At 40.0% G+C, this 19,469-nt stretch overlaps 1 protein-coding gene across 6 annotated transcripts in view; it reads left to right on the top strand.

Annotated features, from left to right (window-relative positions):
* The window catches only part of ATXN7 (ataxin 7), a 131,502-nt gene that overhangs the window by 2,906 nt on the left and 109,127 nt on the right, over positions 1–19,469 (top strand). The window contains exon 2 of one of the 6 annotated variants that reach the window (XM_086367038.1): positions 18,109–18,254. The exons of the other annotated variants lie outside the window; for them this stretch is intronic. The gene's annotated coding sequence lies outside the window, so the exon portion shown is untranslated. The remainder of the gene's footprint in view (positions 1–18,108; positions 18,255–19,469) is intronic. 6 annotated transcript variants of the gene reach the window in all.

The following is a 19,469-nucleotide window of genomic DNA, read 5'->3' as shown; positions in this document are numbered from 1 at the left end:
ACAACCAGCTCCTGGGGAGAGTGGTTCATTCAGCCCCACTCTCTTACTGCTCTCAAGCAAAGATTTTGGAAGAAATGAATTGTATTTTTTCTTTAAACATTGATGGAAGAGAGTATTATGGGGGCGGGTGAATAAAATGCTCAATGACATAAAAAGGAACTTGCTTCCACTGTTCTGTGGTCTTTCCCTTTTCCTCTCATTTAGTCCTGGTGAGCATTTTTGTCCTGTGCTTTCAAGTTGGAGAGTGGTTGGAAACACAGGCTTTAGAGTGGAATCTGGATTTTTTTTTTTCCTTTTTAAAAAAAATTTTATTTTATTTTTAAACTTTACAATATTGTATTAGTTTTGCCAAATATCGAAATGAATCCTCCATAGGTATACATGTGTTCCCCATCCTGAACCCTGCTCTCTCCTCCCTCCCCATATATGGAACCTGGATTTGATTCCCATTTCCTGAGCCAACCAGTCTCTCTGAGTCTAGAGAAGATGACCATTCAGTGCGATAATAAAAGCAAAAGGCTTTGCTCAGTCCTAGGCTCCTAGTAAGTGCTCAAAGGTGGTAGCCGTTTTGAGGATGGTTTTCTTCTCATCTGTAAGAGATAGCTAATACGTTTGTTCAAAGAGAAAATCTTTAATCATATTCATTACCACATAAACCTGGGACCATCCTACTTTCTGGCTTTCAACCAGAAAGCCTTGCACATCTTTCTGGTTACCGTGGGCAGTTACTTCTGCATCCATAGGACCTATTAGACCTGTCTGCTGTTCTTAACAATGGGGTTGCATTGTCTGTTAGGCTGGCAGGTTATGTCTAAATCCTGGGTATGTCACAGCCAAACTAATAGGCATGCACCAATGTTTAGAGCTGTGAACCATTCAAAAGCGACTGGACTTTATGGCCTAGCACAGAGATCAACAAACTTTCTGTAAAGGATGAGACAGAAGATGTTGCTGGCCACCTGGGTGCCTGTCACACCTACCACCTCCATCAGTTCATGGAGAAAGCAGCCATAGAAAAAAAGGAGTGGGCATGACTGTGTTCTGGTAAAACTTTGTGGACTCTGATGTTTGAATTTCGTATAATTTTTACATGCCATGAAATATTTTTAAAATTTTTCAACCGCTTAAATATGTTGTGTACTGGCAGTGGCTCATGGCATGTTCAGGCAGAGGCTGGATTTGACCTGTACAAGGGCCACAGTCTCCTGACCCCTTGCCTAGAAGAATGTTAGACCTGTAAGTCCTGTAGTTCTGTGGCGTCACCAAGCAGCCCTCCCCCCTGCCATTTACTTTCTCAAGAATTTAGTACTTTTGACATGGAGGCTTTATCTCCTGCCCCCATTGGCCTCATTAGCAAGAGACTCCGGTAGGTTGGTTGGTTGGTGTTAGTTACCATGTGTGGCCTTCCCTCCTTAGCACACACCTTGTATTCATCAGTAAATTATTTATTGCTAAAAATGTTCTCACGTTGCCCAGTAGAAATTGATGGTTGAGCCCTGTCTTGTGTGATGGTTTTGATGGGAATCAGTGCTTCTGGAGCTGTCTTAAGCCTCAAGTTCCTGTCACCCTCTCTGTGCCCTGGTTGTTGTTTAGTCGCTAAGTTTTGTCTGACTCTTTGCCACCCCATGAACTGCAGCATGCCAGGTTTCCCTGTCGCTCGCCATCTCCTGGAATTGGCTCAACCTCATGTCTTTTGAGTCTGTGACACCATCCAACCATTTCTTCCTCTGTCACCCACTTTCCCTGCCCTCAATCTTTCCCCAGTATCAGGGTCTTTTCCAATGAGTCGGCTTTCTCCGGAAAAGAGCAGACTGTGCCCTGGAGGGGAAGTAATTGATACGAGGCCCTCAGGCTGCTTAGGTGACACCCTTACCTGTAGGCGGCCTGCCCCACCCTCCTCTGCATGATGTCTGGTTAAATCAAGCACACAAAGATTCCTCTTGTGTTCTAGCCCCTGGAGATAGCTCCAGGATTGGTGTGTTCTGAGCGTTTAGATGCATATGTCTGTGTGTAATTTCATCTGGCTGGCCCTGAAGCTCCGAGAGTTGCTTCTTCTAGTTTTTGCCTTTTCTCTCTCTTGACCCTTTTCCCTGGGCCTTTGTATAGGATGCAGAATTGGTGAATTGGTGGCTGCTGTAATTATTAGTATTATTATTTTTGCTTCTCTTCCTGCCTTTTTTAGGATTCTCTACTAATTGCTTCTTTTACAGCAAATACGTTATTTTCAGAGTTTAACTTTTCAAAACAACACTATACTGAAAATAAAACACACATATTGGTTATTTTAGTGTTTTCCCCCTCCAGATGTAAACCTAATGCAATTTGATCAGAGGCATGAATTGACATTTTAGACATTTAGAGATAAATTGCAGTTTTAAAGTTTCTTCGCCATTCAATCTGAATATTAGAATTTTTACATTATTATTCTTAACATTTAAGGGTTTCCTTCTTTAAAAAAAAAAAAAAAAGGTTAATTTGGTACGTATTTTCTGGATGACACTTGGGGCAGTGTAAATCCAGAGTCATGGAATGGGAAGCTGAAGTGTAGGGATTTATCTTAAAACAAAGGTGCATAGATGCTTTTGTAATAGCAAAACATAGAAAGCGATCTGAATGCCTATTAATAAAGGCTTGATTAAGTCAGTTAGAGCCTACCCATACAGTAAAATACTGAGCAGTCTTTAAACAGGATGTGCGGGTTGATATTTATTGACGTGGGAATGATGTTTAAGAAAACAGAGAATAGCGTGAAAATCTGTGTAATGTGTAATTTTTAAGGTGGACAAAAGCCCTGTGTATAGAAATCTAAAAGGATCTGGAAACACCAAATACTAATAGGAGTTGATTATCTCTAGGGAGTAATAATTGTGATGATCTCTTTCCTTTATGTTTTGTCATTTTTTTTTTCTGGCTACCGTGTGCTGCTTTTATAATTAGGAAAAAATGATAACATTATTATTAAAGAATAAACATGCAGATTAAAAACATCTCGTACTTGTGGCTGATTAAGGCCTCACTCCCCAAGATGACCTGTTGTATTAAATGAGAAGTGAAATAGGCTTTCTCATATGTCGTTAAAAATGTTTTCTATATTAGTAATAAGCAAGAATGTTTTCCAGACTTTTCCAATAGGAAAGAAAAAAAATTCTGTACAGGACTAAATAAATATCAATTTCGTAAGTAAGCAGTGTATGGAGGGAATATAGGCTGGTGGTTACAAGCATGAGCGTCAGTGCTTAGTGTGTTGCCTTTGTCCAGTTAGACCTCAGTCTCCTCATCTGTAAACTGTGCTAATACTTTGATAAGCTGTTGTGAAGGTTAAAAGAGGTAAGTGCTTAGCAGAGTGCCAGATACCTGGCAGTAACTGAGGAGGAAGAAGTGGTGGGAGGTGTAACAATCACAGGATGATAGTGATAATAGTGCTGCTGATAAGGACAGTATTAGCTGCTAGTGTTTCCCCCTTCTGAATATAGGTTTGCATGAGGGCAGAGCCTTGTTTGCCACATTCAGCAGCCTAAACCCTCTAACCAGACCAGGTGCCTTGACCAAGACAGGTATGTGGTCTAGTTTCACCCATTCATGCTCCCTCTACCCTCGTATCACTATCAAAAAAGGAAGGGAAAAAAAAAGAGTGCTCAGAGGCTCACGGGCATAGAGTCGGTACTGTTTAAATATCAGTAGTTGTTGAACAGAAGGTGACCTAAAGCAAGCATTTTCTCTAGATAGTGTGTGGTGAACTTTTAAAGAAAGGTTTTGAAGTATGTGTGTGATGAAGGTACCTTTCAAGTATGTGGAAGGCAGATCCAGGCACTAACACTGGTAAAGGGAGAATACGTCTTGAGTTCTCTAGTTTTGAACGTAGCTGTTTTGCTTCATCTTTCTTCTCTTAGTCACCTTCAGTTGCTGTGTCCTTGTGGTGTAGCTATGATAATTTGAGAAAATTTTCGCTTTATTTTCACTGGAGTCAGCTTGGCCATGGGTACATTCTGCCTCCTGCCTGAACCTCTGTGTTCCGGCTGAGGTGCATTTCATTGTTTCTGTGTAATCAGAAACACGGACCTGACTGCAAAATATGTAAGAAGTGTAAAACCACATCTAACTGTGACGCAGTTATTTGGAAACACTGGAGCGTTGAGTTCCTTCCTAGGAAACTTTAAGCTGTGCATGGAATAAAAGAATGTAGACATACTATGATTTATCTATTGGTGAGTAATAACAACCTACTCCAAAACTTGGTGGCTTAAAACAGTGATCATTGTTTTGCTCACAGTTAGGGCAGGGCTTCTTCCACAGGTCTTGCCTGGCCTGAGGTCAGATCCTGAAAGTTAAAGCAAGTTAATCTCTATATGGTGCTGCTAAATTCTGCATGAATTTTGTATTCTACTCCATGATTATGCCTTTGTTTTACCATAACATTAATAGTCTAAATTACTTGCCAGTCAAATTTTCTCTTCCAAATCTTTAAGAAAATTGATTCTTCTCAACTCAGAATAATAACTAATCAGCTTAAAATCCTTGGCTGTAAGCAACAGAAACTAAATCTGGCCACTTTAAGAAAAAAAGGAGGTTGCTGGAGGATGCGGTGTAGCTCCCAGCATTGACAGTAGAGCTGAAGAACCAGGCCTTAGAATGGATCAGATCCAGGGCAGCCTCCGGGAGTTAGGTAGCAGAAGGACTCAGTGGAGAATGTCCTCAGGGTGCCAGGCTTCATAACTTCTCCAGTTGTTTTTAACCCGTCTCCCTACTGTATTGCTCAGGCTCAGACTGGGTGCTGGCGGGTGCCTTGGTTCCTGCCTCACCAAGAAAGTGCCTGTTGGGCCAGTTGTCATTGGGGACTGGATCCAGGGCTGGGAAAAGCACAAAAGATGTCCACAGTCCAAACATTTGTGGGTCTCTCTGGGGGTTACTTTGTGCATTATCTATCACATTTCATACGTGCAACACTTCTCTCCCTCCCAACCCCATATGCCTCTTAAACCTCAGTTTGAGACCCAGTCTTGTGGCTGCACACCACCAGTTTCTGCTTCAGCTAATCAGCACTTACCTCTCTCTATAAGTGCAGCAGTAAATGTATCTATCCATTTCTTATGTGGTGATCTTCTATAAAACATACATTTCACTTGTGTTTTAGAAGGAAAGCACATGGACTGTCACTGAACCGTTCTTTGGTAACAGAGTCCCTGTTAAGAACGTTTTTACCCAGCGCACAGCGATCCCTTTAGGACACAGTGAGATATGTACTGTTATTCGCCTCTGCACTAAATGTTTCACACTGCCCTGTGTTTGTTTCTCTTCTTGAAGTGTCTAGCTGCTTTTACTGCATCCTTGCTAATACCTTAAACATTTTAGACCTTCCAGATAAGTTGAAGGCTCACCCTACAGTTATATAGCCTTTAGAATATGAGTTAAACCATGCTTCAATCAGTAAAATGTGCAATACAAGGTGATTTTATTCAGAGCATTTTCACATATTTTCCTGTTTTGTACTGTAATATTTTGAAAGCAGAGAAGAGCATATGTCCCCCAATTTTTTATGAGAATATGGTTTAGAAAAGGTACACAGTTACCCCTGCTGTATATGACAGTTTGGGCAAGAGGACCCCTGTATGCTTTGACTACTTTGCCTTTGTGGAGGGTGGTGCTAGAATGGTGGTTTACCAACTGCAGCAGCCCTTTTTCTGGTTCTCCAAGGTCCCAGGCTGACCTGGAGACGGTGAACCTATGAGTGCCCACCGTTTTACTGTGGGGACACTGGTGTGTGGTGAAGGTACCTAATAGTCACCTTGCTCCCTTGCGGCTGTTTTTGTTTACTCTTGCTTTGGAGTCCCAGCATCTTTTTATTTCCCCATAGATAACCAGTCGAGGAGCCGATTTACCCCAGCTCTTCTTCCCATGATTAGCTGGTTTTGAAGTACCTCTTGGAGCCCTTCAGTCTGGCCTTTTTTACTTCCTCAGGGTGTAATTACCACCTTTGGTGTAGTCACTTGTCCTCCTCCCAACCCCTGGACTCTTCTTTTAAGTGATCTGCTCTGTTTTCTGCTATTCAGGTCCAGCACTATGTGAAATTTTGAGAGGAGCCCTTGACCCTTTCATTTAATTAAGGTCTCCAGACTGTGTTCTGTTAACAGTCCGGCTGTATGTTAGGCCCTTTCCCCTCAGTATTAAAGTTTCATTGTCATCTGAACCATTAACATGATCATAATGGCAATATGGTGGTTTTTGTTTGGCCGGATCTTGTAAACTGATAAATCACAAGACTCTTCGTGGCTTTAGAATCTCATTTTAGCATTTAACACTAGTTTTTAAATTGTCTCTCTTTTTCCAATTTGTTCAGATACTGATTTCTACAACTTCTAAACATACTCTGTTAGCGCTAGTCAAAAATGTAATTTGTCTCATGGTTTCATTTTTGCAAACATTTTGAACCTTTAGAATCCTTGAACTTAATTGTAAAGAGTGCTAGCAGAGTAATGCATTGAAAAAATGTATATTTTTTCATTTCTTTGTATTTTATTCTCTTAAAAAAAAAGTTTTAATATACTGAACACAAAAGGAGATTAAATATCCCCTCTTAGCTACTCTTAGTTGCTCTAAGAGGAAATATTTAAAACTCTATTCTCTCCTCCCTCCACTCCTCATCCTGTTGATTATTGTTGTCCTGGTAGTTATAACTATAAATCATTTGGAAATTGAAGTTAGAAAAGAGACCATTTACCATAACATCAGGACAGTTTAAAAGGAATCACTTGTTCAAATTTACTAGCTTCCTGAAGCTAGTAAAGATGTTTATGGTTTCTAAGATTCCTTGTTAATTTCAACCCTACAAGACACTGAATAACACATGTTTAGCCATTATAGATCATGAGAAAGGTAGCTCCCCGAAAAGCTAGTACATACTCTAGGTTTCTGTTTACAACGTAAGTGCCACTGAATTGAAAAATCAGTTGTCACAGTGAACAGCAGTCATGATGCAGTAGCAGGCAGGTTTCTGAGTGTGTCTGTTGCTTTAGCTAACTGCCAGCAATGATCAGCTTTCTTTTCCAGAGCTCTGGTGTCAAGTATTAATCAGCTGTAGACTGGAAAGTTTTTATTGGCTAGCATTTGTGGTGGAAGAAACACCAGTCTGTTTTTTATCTGTAGTCTCTTAGCCATATCATTGCATATGATATCGTCTGTATGGTATTCTTAAAAAAGAAACAGTTCCATTTTTCATCTGTATTAGGAGCACCACAGAGTATGAAAATAGTGAATTTTGAACTTGAAGAATCTAAATTATCTCAGGTTGTGATGCGTCCCAGAAAAAAATTTGCATGTTAAACGCAATTTCACGTGCTGGTGTTTATGTTGTGAACCAGTTCTTCATTTGAAAACATGGTTCATAAAATGATTGTACTATTGAAAGTCTTAAAATACACAAAAGCCCAGAAACGTCATTTGGGTTTTGAGTTTCAATAATTACATAAACTTGATTCTTATGGAAAACTAAAATTCCAGAATCCATATAGGGTTTTTGTTTAATAATTTTTTTCAAGATCACAGGAATCATAGGTGTTTGTAGAAATTTGGGGAATTTCTCAAATACACAGAAGGACATAGAAATTACTCACATTTCTACTACCTAGAGATACCATTTGATGTGTAGTCACATAGCTGCATAGAGAGTTTTCCAATAAAATGTTCTCTGACATGAACACCTAAGAGTAACAAATATTAGAAATGGATATACGTAGTGAGAACCAAGTTTTGTTCATCCCACTGCATTTCAGTGTTACTCTCAGGCTGAAGAGAGGGGCTTCCCCGCTGGGATGGGCCATGAGAACTATCTTGCTCTTTGGCCAGCCTGTCTTGAGGAGTACCAGAGCATCTTTTCCACAGTCTGTAGTGTATCTGCCTGTCTTTATCTTAGTAATTCTTGCCACCAGTTCTGAATGCCTGCTGGTTGCAGAGGGAGATGTTTGGAGTCTGTTGGAGTGCCTTGTTGACATAAGCCACATGGGTTCTTATCAACCTCTTAGAACAATTCTTTAAATCAACTCTTGATTGATCAAAAGAACGCCCCAGTGTTTAGAAATACAGTAACCTCCAGGCTACTCATGCCAAGTGAAAGCAAGGTGGCATGTTTAGAGGATCCCAGGTGATTTCAATTAACATCTAACCTCAAATCCAGTCGCCTTGGTAAAAGAAAAATCTGAAGGAGCTCAGAGCAGATTATGGTATAAGCCTATGCCTGTCCTCTCCATTGGAAAAGAAAAGTGCTAATCTGGTCAGATCTGTTAAAGAGACAGGCGAGGCTGAGCAAAGCAGAATGTTCTCATTCGGCTTGTCTTTTGCCTAGTGCAGAAGAAAGATTTATCCTATGAAAGAAGGAAAGGTCACAGGCAGGTGGCTAGTATTACAAGGTGGTTGGCTTGCTTTCTGTGTGCCTTGGCTAGTGGTAAAGCAGATCCTTTGGTCTGAGAAACTAGCAAAGTGAAGTGACACATAGGTCAACTTCCCCAGGCAGTGATACAGCTTCTAGGTATTTGGCGTGAAAATGCAGTGCTGACTTTGATTCCACACCCTCATCGAGAGGAAACCCAGGGAGAAATAGGAGGAAGCAGCATCTCTTTGTAAACATATTATTTTTGACATGCAGCACAGTCCTACCTAGAGAATGGTAAGTGTCACCACTCCATTCTGCCAGCTGTTTTCCAAGAGCACCCTTCCGTGTTCTCCTGCACTGACCAGTTTAAAAGGTGTCATTTCTGCCTGAGAAACATAAGAGCTTACAGGTAGTGCGTGGTGTGAAGGAATTGCTCTGGAAAATGAATAACCTTTGTGATAACTGCTCACATGCAGAGGAGGGAGATTGCTGGTTTTACAATTCTGTGGTTTGAATTCTTAGTTCTGGCAGGAAGTAGTCCAACTCTAATGGTTCAGGACTTGAATGAAGGGGTTATTTTCAGAGAGCGGAAAGAGTTAAGGGTGACAAGAGGTTCCCATCACCCAGAAATGATAACAGCAGTGGGAAGCCTTTATCACTGCTAGGTCCAGAGGAGCAAAGAGAAGACATAGCATTCATTCCTGGAGTCCAGTGAGGGAGCTGGAGCCAAAGAGGAGGGGCTGTCTGACAGGAGCTATAGTCCCGGAGGGATTTAGTCACTGCCAGAAAATGCATCCCAGACTAGGGAGGGAAGAGAGAAGCAATACTCCCCTCCCCCACATTCTTTCCTCCTCCTTTGATCTCCTTCCAGTGCCTTCTATTGGCCAAACCCACCTGGAAGCCTGTCTGCATGAACCCAGTGATGCTACCCTTAGAGGTCAGCCTTTGGGGCACAGAGCAAGGTCAGAATGGTGGAAAATTTGTCTGGGGAAGGAAAAAGGATCAAAGAGAAAATTACTAGCACACTCTAGTAGCATATTCATAATCCCAGTTTCATCATTTTATCGTATCATCCTCATCCCCCGAAATCCCAAAATAAACCCTCAAGTATATGGACTATTGATAATGACTCAGTTCTGTCTTTTAATATAAATAGCCTAAACAGTTACCCTACCCTTATTAGAGTAATTAAATATTCAGAGAGAGAATCTGAACAATTTTCAGAAGAACTGGAAAATCACTGAAAGACCTTCTGTTGGGGCATTTTGTTCTTGGTTAAAATTAAACTAAGATTTTTTTTTTTTTTAATGCATGTGAACTGTACAAGTGATTTATCCTGAAATATAAGAATTGTACTTTTAATCACACAGTAACAGAATGGATTTTTGATATTAAAATTATGCTTCAAAAGGAAAGCATAACTTTTTTTTTCTTTTTTTAAGTCCTTGGCAATTATCCCTTCAGGTCTATTTCCCTAAGGTAGGATGAAGATTCTTACTCAGGCAATCGAGAAATGTCAGAGGAAATTTTTGGCTGTTAAAAGAGGATCTGTTTCAATCCATAACTGTTGATCATATGGCTTTGAGAGATAGAAAAATAAATAAGATATTTATTCCGCTTTCCAGAAACTTATGGCCAGACAATGAAAAGAGATCCATACCCATTTATGATAATCAGCGATAAGAACTTTAATAGAAGCATCAGCTGTGAAATTAGAAAGAGGGAGAAATGGTTTGTCTTTACCAAAGATTCTCTCATATGGCTCACAAATGTTTATCAGAAGTATATTTGCTGTGACCTAGAAGTACAGACCATAAAAAGATACCAAATGACCCTGACATCAAGGAGCTGGGGTTAGAATAAACATTTTACTACTGTTTCATTACAGGCAGCCAATCTTTTGGTGCCTTCCCATTGCTTCAGTGATGGATGACATCCAGTATCCTTACCATGTTCTGCTGTGGTCCTCTGATCTCGCCCCGCCTGCCTCGCCAGCCTTTGCAGGTGCTCTGGCATCTTAGTTCCTCAAATATGCTTTAGAATCTTGTCTCTTGCCACCTCTTCATTTCATGGAAGCTTTCTCTGACCTTCCAGACGAATTCCAGGGATCTTATTACATGGGGTCAAACCCATTTGTATTCAGGCCCCCTGCTCTTACTCCTTCAAGCACCTTTCCACTTGTGTAAAGGTTCGGTGGCTGTCTTCCCTACCAGGAGGTAAGCATCAAGAGCAGGTACCTGTCCGTCTGTTTCACAGTTATGCTCTTATCGCCAGCCGTGGTGCTTCAAATTGATGCTCAGCAGAGTTGGAAGGAAAAAGAACTGGTTTCAAGCCTGCCCCCTACCATTCACCAGCTTTCTGACCTTTGGTGTTTCACAACTCGGAGCCTCGATTGCTGATCTGTAGCACGGGAACAGTGGTGATGGTGGCACTTTGTCTGTGCCAGGCACTGCACGTTACTGCTCTCATCTCCATTAATCCCCAGTCGGGAGAGGTGAACTCACTTGCTTGAGGTCACACAGTTTGTAAGTAGAAAACCGGATTTAAATCCTGGTCTGATTTCTAAAACTGATTGCTCTTCTCCATGCCTATGACTGTCCTAGCAGTAATTCCAGGAGGCAGGAGCTCTGGATACTAAGTAGCTGGGATGCTGACATCAGTGAGGAAGCCAGCTGGAGTGCTTTTACACCAGTTTAGGGAATCAGTAGTGGGATTAGCTCCATTTGGATGAAGAGGTAGTGACTTCTGAACTGAGCCCCAAAGAAGCTAGCTGGATACAGAAGCAGAAATGTGTGAACGCTCTGAGGCCATCTCTGGGACTGAAGAGTGAATAGCCTTGCAAGCTGGGCGGGGGAGCGGCTTTCTGTAAAATGCTGTAGGGAGACTTCACTGGGTTTTCCTTATTAACTACATTTTGGAAGCAGCGAGTCTCAGTTTGGAGTTCTTTTGAGGGCAGAAGTGTTGGAAGCCCTCTCACTTTGGATCTCTGTAGCAAAGATACATTTTAGCTGATTCTTTCATTCCACTGTAGCACCCAGCGCAACAGTGTTTGAAAAGGGTAAGGGACAGACATTTATGTTCAGTTGTTTGTTATCATACTGTTGTTGTTTGTTCTGTTGTTTTTTTGTGAGAGTAGGTTGCCTAGCCCAGATGCATGGCACCCATACATGAGTTCCTTCACCTCTCTAACCTCAGTTTCTCATTTGGAAATTGTTCTGTTGCTAAGTAGTATCTGACTTTTTGGAATTAGGGACAGTTAAAATAACTATTTCATAGGCCTGTTGTGCTACATCTACATAGCATCTGGCACAAAATAAGCTTTCAGGAAATGTTAGCTGTGATTGTTGTTAATATTTCCTGTCATTCTGGTCCATGCCTCTTAGATGAATGGGCATTGTTTATTTATCAAAGACAGGTTAACTGGGGAATAGGGAATTGACTTTTTTTTTTTTTAAGATTACGATTTTAGGGTTTACAAAGATAGTAAAATCGGCAATGAAAACAGGTAATGGAATACTTCAGCTGGGCAGGCCTACTGTGTCTCTTAGACGCGAGTATGATGAAACGTGAAGCGTGAACACGAGCCAGTTCTTCCAGAATCTATCGTGTGAGCTTGGGCTGTGCTTCCCATGCATTCTCCTTGAGAAGTAGGTTTGATTATATCTGTTTTACAGATGGGAAGTTGTAATCTTTTCTAAGATGTTATCAGACAACTGCAGAAGTAGACGCTAAGCCATGTGCCCTCCAAACCATTTTGCACCTTCAGTATTGTCAAGGCCTGACTTATTTTTCAACAGCTTCAGCAGCGCAGCTGAGAGGGAATAGTGGGAACAGAGCTCTTAATTTTTTTTTTAATCCATTGGATTAATTGGAAGCACTAGGCATATTAGGCTGTGTAGTGCACAGAAGAGGCTCAAGAAATGTTTACTGAATATAAATCTTAATCAGATAGAGTGAGAAAACAATGACAGAGAAAAATCAGTATTAGGTCCTGGTACCAATCTATTTTCTATTTAAAAAAGAGGAGGAGGGGGAGTGAGGTCACCAAAGATTTTATTCACATAGTCTGTTTACACAGACTGATGGTTGGAGTCAGAGGTGAAGAATTTTTCTGTGTGTGTTGCATGGGATTAACTCCAGTTTGCGTGGTTCAGTTTTCAATGGATATATGTTTGCTTCCCACTAGGCGTCCCCACTGCAGAGTTCCTGGCTCTGTCCTTGTGTTCCACTGATTAGTCTCAACGAAGATAAACTAAGTGTAACATTAAAGTATTCAGACCATAAATAGGAAGGTGTAGCTGCTGTCATAGGTCATCATCAATGTATTTCATAGCTAGATCTGATATTTGTGTTTTCCTTTAGCTTAGGTAATTAAGAGCTCACATGAAGGAAGTAGCATTTAATGGTAATAAGGGCGAAAAGGAGGAGACCTTGCATAGAACAGAAAGCATGCCACATTTAATTCTAGATTTTTGTTCCCTGCCCCCAACCATGGAAAACAAACAACTCTATTCTCTTTCTTTCTCCACTTCTCCCAGCCCCCAGAAACTTCATTATAATAAGTCATTTATTGTCATATCAAACCTGAAAGTTTGGCCCGTCAGAAGGCAGTTTGATTACTAAGCATCCTCTTCATGATTTAGCATGTTATGCCGCAAAATGAAGGTATTAATATTTAATGAGATAATTGTGTTGATTTACTGTACAAGTAGTTCATGTAGAAATTTAGAAGTGTCAAACTTGAACAGAGTTTGATAAGCCCCAATTCCCCGATCTTGATTTCTAATACCATTTTCCAATAAAAGGAACCAGACATAATTCTACAGCTGGGGAAGGTAATAAGCAAGATGAGCCTGGAGCATATTTTAATGCCAGAAAGCAAGGAGTAACAAAAAACCCACACAGATGCATAACACACATTGATGGGGTATGTCAAAGGGACACAGGAGCCTAAAAGGGCTGCCGGTGGTCACAGCTGGGATGATTGAACTAAATAATAGTTTTAAATTGTAACTCAAGATATAAAATAAATATAAATAAGATATACAATATACACATACTACATTCTAGTAAAATATATAAATAATAAGTAATATAGCAAAATAATAATATAATTATATAGCAAAATAATAATATAAAACACATACCTTTAAGTCTATACTGATACAAATAAATGACTGAATAATAAGCAAATGAGAGAGACTAAATTTTCGATATGGAAGAGTTCCAAACAATTTTTGTCAATAATCTCCAGAAAGGAAGTGAAGCATAACTGCCCATCCCGTAAATGTGGGCTTTGCACAGTGACTTCCTTCCCCAGAATACAGTATGGAAAAGAGGGGGGGAACCTTTACAGTAGAGAAACCTGACAGATATTACATCTGGCAAATGATGAAGTTAACACAACCAGTGACAAATGAACACTTGATGTGCAATAATGAGGGTTGCACTTCAGCTCTGTGGTCTGCCTCCCCCAATTCAATAATCTCATTATAATTGTGAGAAAAACACTGGACAAGCAATTCAACTCTTTCTCCAAAGTACTTCACCAATAGTCCTCAAAACTTTTGTCAAGGTTATCAGAAACGGAAAGTCTGAGAAACTGTCACAGTCTAGAGGAGTACAGGAAACGGGACAACTGAATGTAATGTCATATGGATGGGATCCTGGAGCAGGTAAAGGGCATTAGGCAAGAACTAAGGGAATCTGAATGAAATATGGACTTCAGTTAATAATAATGTGTCAATATTGATGCATTCGTTGTGACAAATGTGACGGTAAGAGATGAACGATGGGGAAACGGGCTGTGGGGGTATATAGGGATTCTCTGTTTAGTCTTTACAACTTCTCTGTAAATTTAAAATCACTCTAAAATTAATAGTTTCTTTTTTTAAAAAAAGGGTGTTGCAAAGATGTATCTATGGTTCAAGTTTAATTTTCATCATGCTGGGACCCTGAAGTAAATGAAACAGCCTATAGTGTCCTAGGCTGATTAGAGTGGAAAGTGGAGCAACTTCCTTGCTGTTGTCTTGTGAAGCCATGACAGTTTGTTTGCAGAATCAGAGAATGAAATATTTCTAAATGTTCTCTTGTGGAATTTCCTACCGACATGACTTTTTTCCCCCTTTGCTTCTGCCCAGTCCCTTGAGTGGCATTTGCTGTCCTAGTTAATCAGAGGGTAGGAGAAATGAAAAACTCTCCTCTTCCCCCTCCTACGAAGTTTCAATGGGCACTGGAAATGTAGGTCAAATTGCATCACTGTAGGAAGGAGCGAACAGGAAGGTATTTATGAAGCGCTGCCAACCTCTCTTTAGATTCCGAGTCATGATGAACCAGTGTTGAGCCAGCTTAGGTGTGAGATACAGGGAATCAGGGAGTCGTGTTTTTGATGTAGTCCCAGAATGTTACATTTTAATCAGTGATAAAAAGATCCCTGTCTAAAGCCCTAGTGAAAATAACTGACAGTGGCTTCGTTTAATTTGCATCTCCCACCTTCTGAAATTCTTTTTGTCTCCTATTTATTATCAGCATATTGCAGCAATTTATATTAATTTAGCCAGAGAGATGTTTGAATTGTAGAAATGATTGCCTTGTGTACATAAAAAATAAATTTCATATTTGATAATCACATACGTCTAAGAATACATTTTGCAAATTACATATAATCATATGCTCAATAGGATCTTGATTAGCATACAGAAATCACAAAATAGGTTAATAAGTTATATTTGAAGTATTATATTTGATGGCGCTCTCTCTTTTTTTTTTTTTGGTGGCAGAATCTTACAGATTTTAAAAAAAGTCTTTAAATACATGTCCTTATTTTTTATATATTGTATACCACCTATATTGTAAGATATCTGGATGTTGACTGTCAGCGTGGTTCATGTTACTGACATTGACCTGAACAATAAGCATCCTGACAGCAACATCAATTCTAAAACCTACTCTATTGTCACTCTTTCCTAGGTTTTGTCAAGATAATCGGTAGTTCATTTGTATATAGAATGGAAAATTAAATGATGAAATATATTTGCATAGGCTTGGGCGTTATTTAATCTTTTAAGATGAATAAATTGCTCTATGAAACAGATTTAACTCCGACATTTAACTTTTTTTTTTAAACAACTTTTATTTATTTTTTCACTGTGCTGGGTCTTCATTGCTGTGAGGACTTTGCTTCAGTTGGGATGAGCGGGGGCTACTCTTTGCTGCAGTGCACAGACTTCTCACTGTGGGGGCTTCTCTTGTTGCGGACCACGGACTCTAGGGCTTTTGGGCTTCAGTAGTTGCGGCTCCTGGCTGTAGAGCACAGACTTGATAGTTGTGGCTCACGGGCTTAGCAGTATGGGGGATCTTCCTGGATCAGGGATCAAACCCATGTCCCCTGCATTGGCAGGTGGGTTCTTTATTGCTGAACCACCAAGGAAGCTCTAGCTATTTTTCTTGTTTGTTTTAACTTGTAACTTTGAAATAATTCAAGATTCACAGGAAACTGTGAAGGTAGTACAGAGAGGTCCTGGTTGCTCTCCACCCAATATCTCCCATTGATTACATCTTATCTAACTATAGTATGGTAGCAAAACCAGGAAATTGACATTGGTGTATAAAGTATGGGTATAGTTCTATGCTGGTTTATCCCGTGCAGAAGCATGTAACCACTGTAGTGATCAAGGTATGAAACTGTCCCATCACTGGCAGAAATCTCCCTGTTCTACTTCTTTACAGTCAGTCATTCCTGTTATCCTCACAATCACTAACTCCTAGCAACCACTAATCTGTTCTTCAACTCTATAATTTTGTCATTTTGGGAATGTTACATATATATGATCTTTTGAGACTGGTTTTTTTTTTGGTCAGTTTTTTTTTTTATGCTTATAACTTTTATGGGTTTTTTTTTTTTGGTTAATTTATTTATTTTAATTGGAGACTAATTACTTTACAATATTGTGGTAGTTTTTGCCATACATTGACATGAGTCAGCCAGGGTGTACATGTGTCCCCCATCCTGAACCCCCCTCCCACCTCCCTCCCCATCCCATCCCTCTGGGTTGTCCCTGTGCACCAGCTTTGAGTGCCCTGTTTTCATACGTCAAACCTGGACTGGTGATCTATTTCACATACAGTAATATACATGTTTCAATGCTATTCACTCAAATCATCCCACCCTCGCCTTCTCCCAGAGTCCAAAAGTCTGTTCTTTATATCTGTATCTCTTTTGCTGTCTCGCATATAGGGTCATCGTTACCATCTTTCTAAATTCCATATATATGTGTTAGTATACTGTATTGGTGTTTTTCTTTCTGTAGGTCAGTATTTTAAAAATAATTTTATTTTAAAAAGAATATATATGTTAAACGTCTGAGCGACTTCACTTTCACTTTTCACTTTCATGCATTGGAGAAGGAAAGGGCAACCCACTCCAGTGTTCTTGCCTGGAGAATCCTAGGGACGGAGGAGCCTGGTGGGCTGATGTCTATGGAGTCGCACAGAGTCAGACGTGACTGAAGCGACTTAGCAGCAGCAGCAGTTAAACGTCTTAAAGAAATATTTATTTTTAAAACAACTTGTGGGCTTCCCTCGTGGCTCAGCTGAGAATCTGCGTGCAATGCAAGAGACCTGAGTTCAATCCCTGGATTGGGAAGATCTCCTGGAGAAGGGAAAGGCTACCCACTCTAGTATTCTGGCCTGGAGAATTCCATGAACTGTATAGTTCATGGGGTCACAAAGAGTCAGACAAAAAAAATTGACAAAAATAAAATAAAACAACTTGTTATCCAGAGTTTGATTCATGAATTTTCAAACCTGTGTTTTTCTAGCTTGGATGTTCTATGCTCTGTGTTGCTATATTTGAACAGCGGCTAAAGTCGCATGTGCCGACCTAATAGCTGATTATAGCATTAACCTTATTGCCTACTGTTAAGGACGATACCGTGAAGTTAAAGGGAAAATTACCCTGGGAAAAGCCAATTCCATTGACAAAGTAAATACTACAGTTGATTACTGAGCGAGAGTAAGAAGCCCAAATATATACTTTAATTGTACCAAATAAAGTAAGTGACCCGCATCTGTATTCCATTTGATCCTGAAAGAACTCTTTAAAGGAGAGAGACTTTTTGAAACAGGATATTTAAATGAACAACAGTTGAACTCTTCACATTAATTAACTAATGTAAAGATTGTTGTACAGGATTTTACTGTATGTGGTTAATGTGAGACGTCATCATAAGAAAGTCTGTGTCTGCATGATGTTAATAAGATTTTTTGGAAATGGACTCCTATGGGTGAGTGAAGGTGGGAACAAACAGCCTCAGAAGGAAGAAATCTTCCTCAGATGCCAGTGTGTTGTTTTCTAACAAAATGTAAAAAAAAAAAACAAAACACCTCTGGGAGCTGTAGGAGGACAGCTTAGTGTTTGGCTACAGCTAACCATACCATGGCTCTAAGGAGCCCAACGTGGGGACTTACAGAACTGTAATTGAGCAAATAGAAGGTGGGTCCCAGGGCACCATTCTGAGCTCACCCTTGGTGAAGGAGTGAGCCTTGCTCCTCGGCTTGCGTAGAGGTCCTGCTCCTGGACAGATATTTACAAATGGGATACTCATGTAACTGGCATTTGGTCTCCATTTGACTATAGCTCCTGGCATTTTAGACAGTCTTCCTCCCAGATAGGAAAATATCCTTTGTAATTAAAATCAGCCTCTATTTACTGACGTTTTTCTTTTTTTCTTTTTTCCTTCAAGCAGCATATGACCCTACTTAAAGTAGCTGTTAGGATGGAAGAGAAGGGAACAATCATTTCTTGACCATTGAATATATGCCAGCCACTGTGCTATGTATGTACAGTCACATATGGAATTACAGTATGGAGAAGCTGCATTCATGACACTCAGTAAGTGACGGGTCTGAAATAAGCAGCGTACTAGGTAACTCTTCAGAGCATATAGGCCTGTTTTCTTGGTCAGGTACATTTAAGAGGCAGTGGCCTGAAATACTATATATATAAATATATAAAACATGTCATATATATATATATGAAACTTCATATATATATATATATATAAAATATATATCCACTCCAGTATTCTTGCCTGGAGCATGGATAGAGGAGTCTCGCGAGCTACATTCCATGGGTCACAAAGAATCAGACACAACTAACACTTTGACTTTTTCACTTTCACACACATTGTATAGAGAGATAATTTAAAGAATATATATCTATTAATTAACTTAAATATTTATACAAAGTATGAAGTGATACAGAATTTAAAGATGTAAGATCTCACCTTCCTGTTAGCAGTTTTCTATCCAGGTGAAGAAAATAAATTATAAGTACAAGAAAAACCAACTAAGTACAGGAGTGAAAATTACTTAACCTATCAATACAATGTGTATAATAAGGCAATCTATAATTAATTACTTAATAAATCTTTCAGATTGTAAGTGCTCTAATTGTTCAGAGGTAATGATTATTCATCTCTGACCCTTGATTTTGTTACCTGTAACATGCATATGATACCTATGTCATAGTGAGAAATAAATAAAACAGGCATGTATTGCTCATTACTTAATGTGTGAAAGTGGTCATTGCTGTTTTATCTGACTCTTTGCGACCCCGTGGACTATAGTCTGCCAGGCTCCTCTGTCCATGGAATTCTCCAGGCTGGAGTACTAGAGTGAGTAGCCATTCCACTCCAGGGGATCTTCCCCACCCGGAAATCAAACCTGGGTCTCCTGCATTGCAGGCATATTCTTTACCATCTGAGCCACCAAGAAAGCCCATTACTTAGTGTACTTTAAATAAATTGTAGCTGTGCCATTGGCAAGGAAAATGCTGATGATGTAGTGACAACAATAATACTGTATCAGTGTAGGTTGACTGCTGTCACTACCCAAGACCTCGGTAGTTTAACACGACCCATGTTTATTTCTCACCCAAGTCACAGCTCTGTGTGTGTTGGCAAGGAGGCTGTCACTTTCCCGGTCACTCGGGGGTGAGATTTTGTGGCTTTGCTCACTTCTTGGTGCTTGGAACCCTCTCCATTTGACCAGCAGAGGGTATGAGAGATTGAGGATTAAGAAAAGGAGGTTTCTATGGGCCAAGCCT

Source organism: Bos grunniens, chromosome 22 (genome assembly GCF_055505025.1).
Source record: "Bos grunniens cultivar Pamir isolate PY7600 chromosome 22, Bosgru_T2T1.0, whole genome shotgun sequence".
NCBI lineage: Eukaryota > Metazoa > Chordata > Mammalia > Artiodactyla > Bovidae > Bos > Bos grunniens.
The sequence above is the reverse complement of the archived record's forward strand: the minus strand, read 5'-3'. Positions and strand labels throughout refer to the sequence as shown.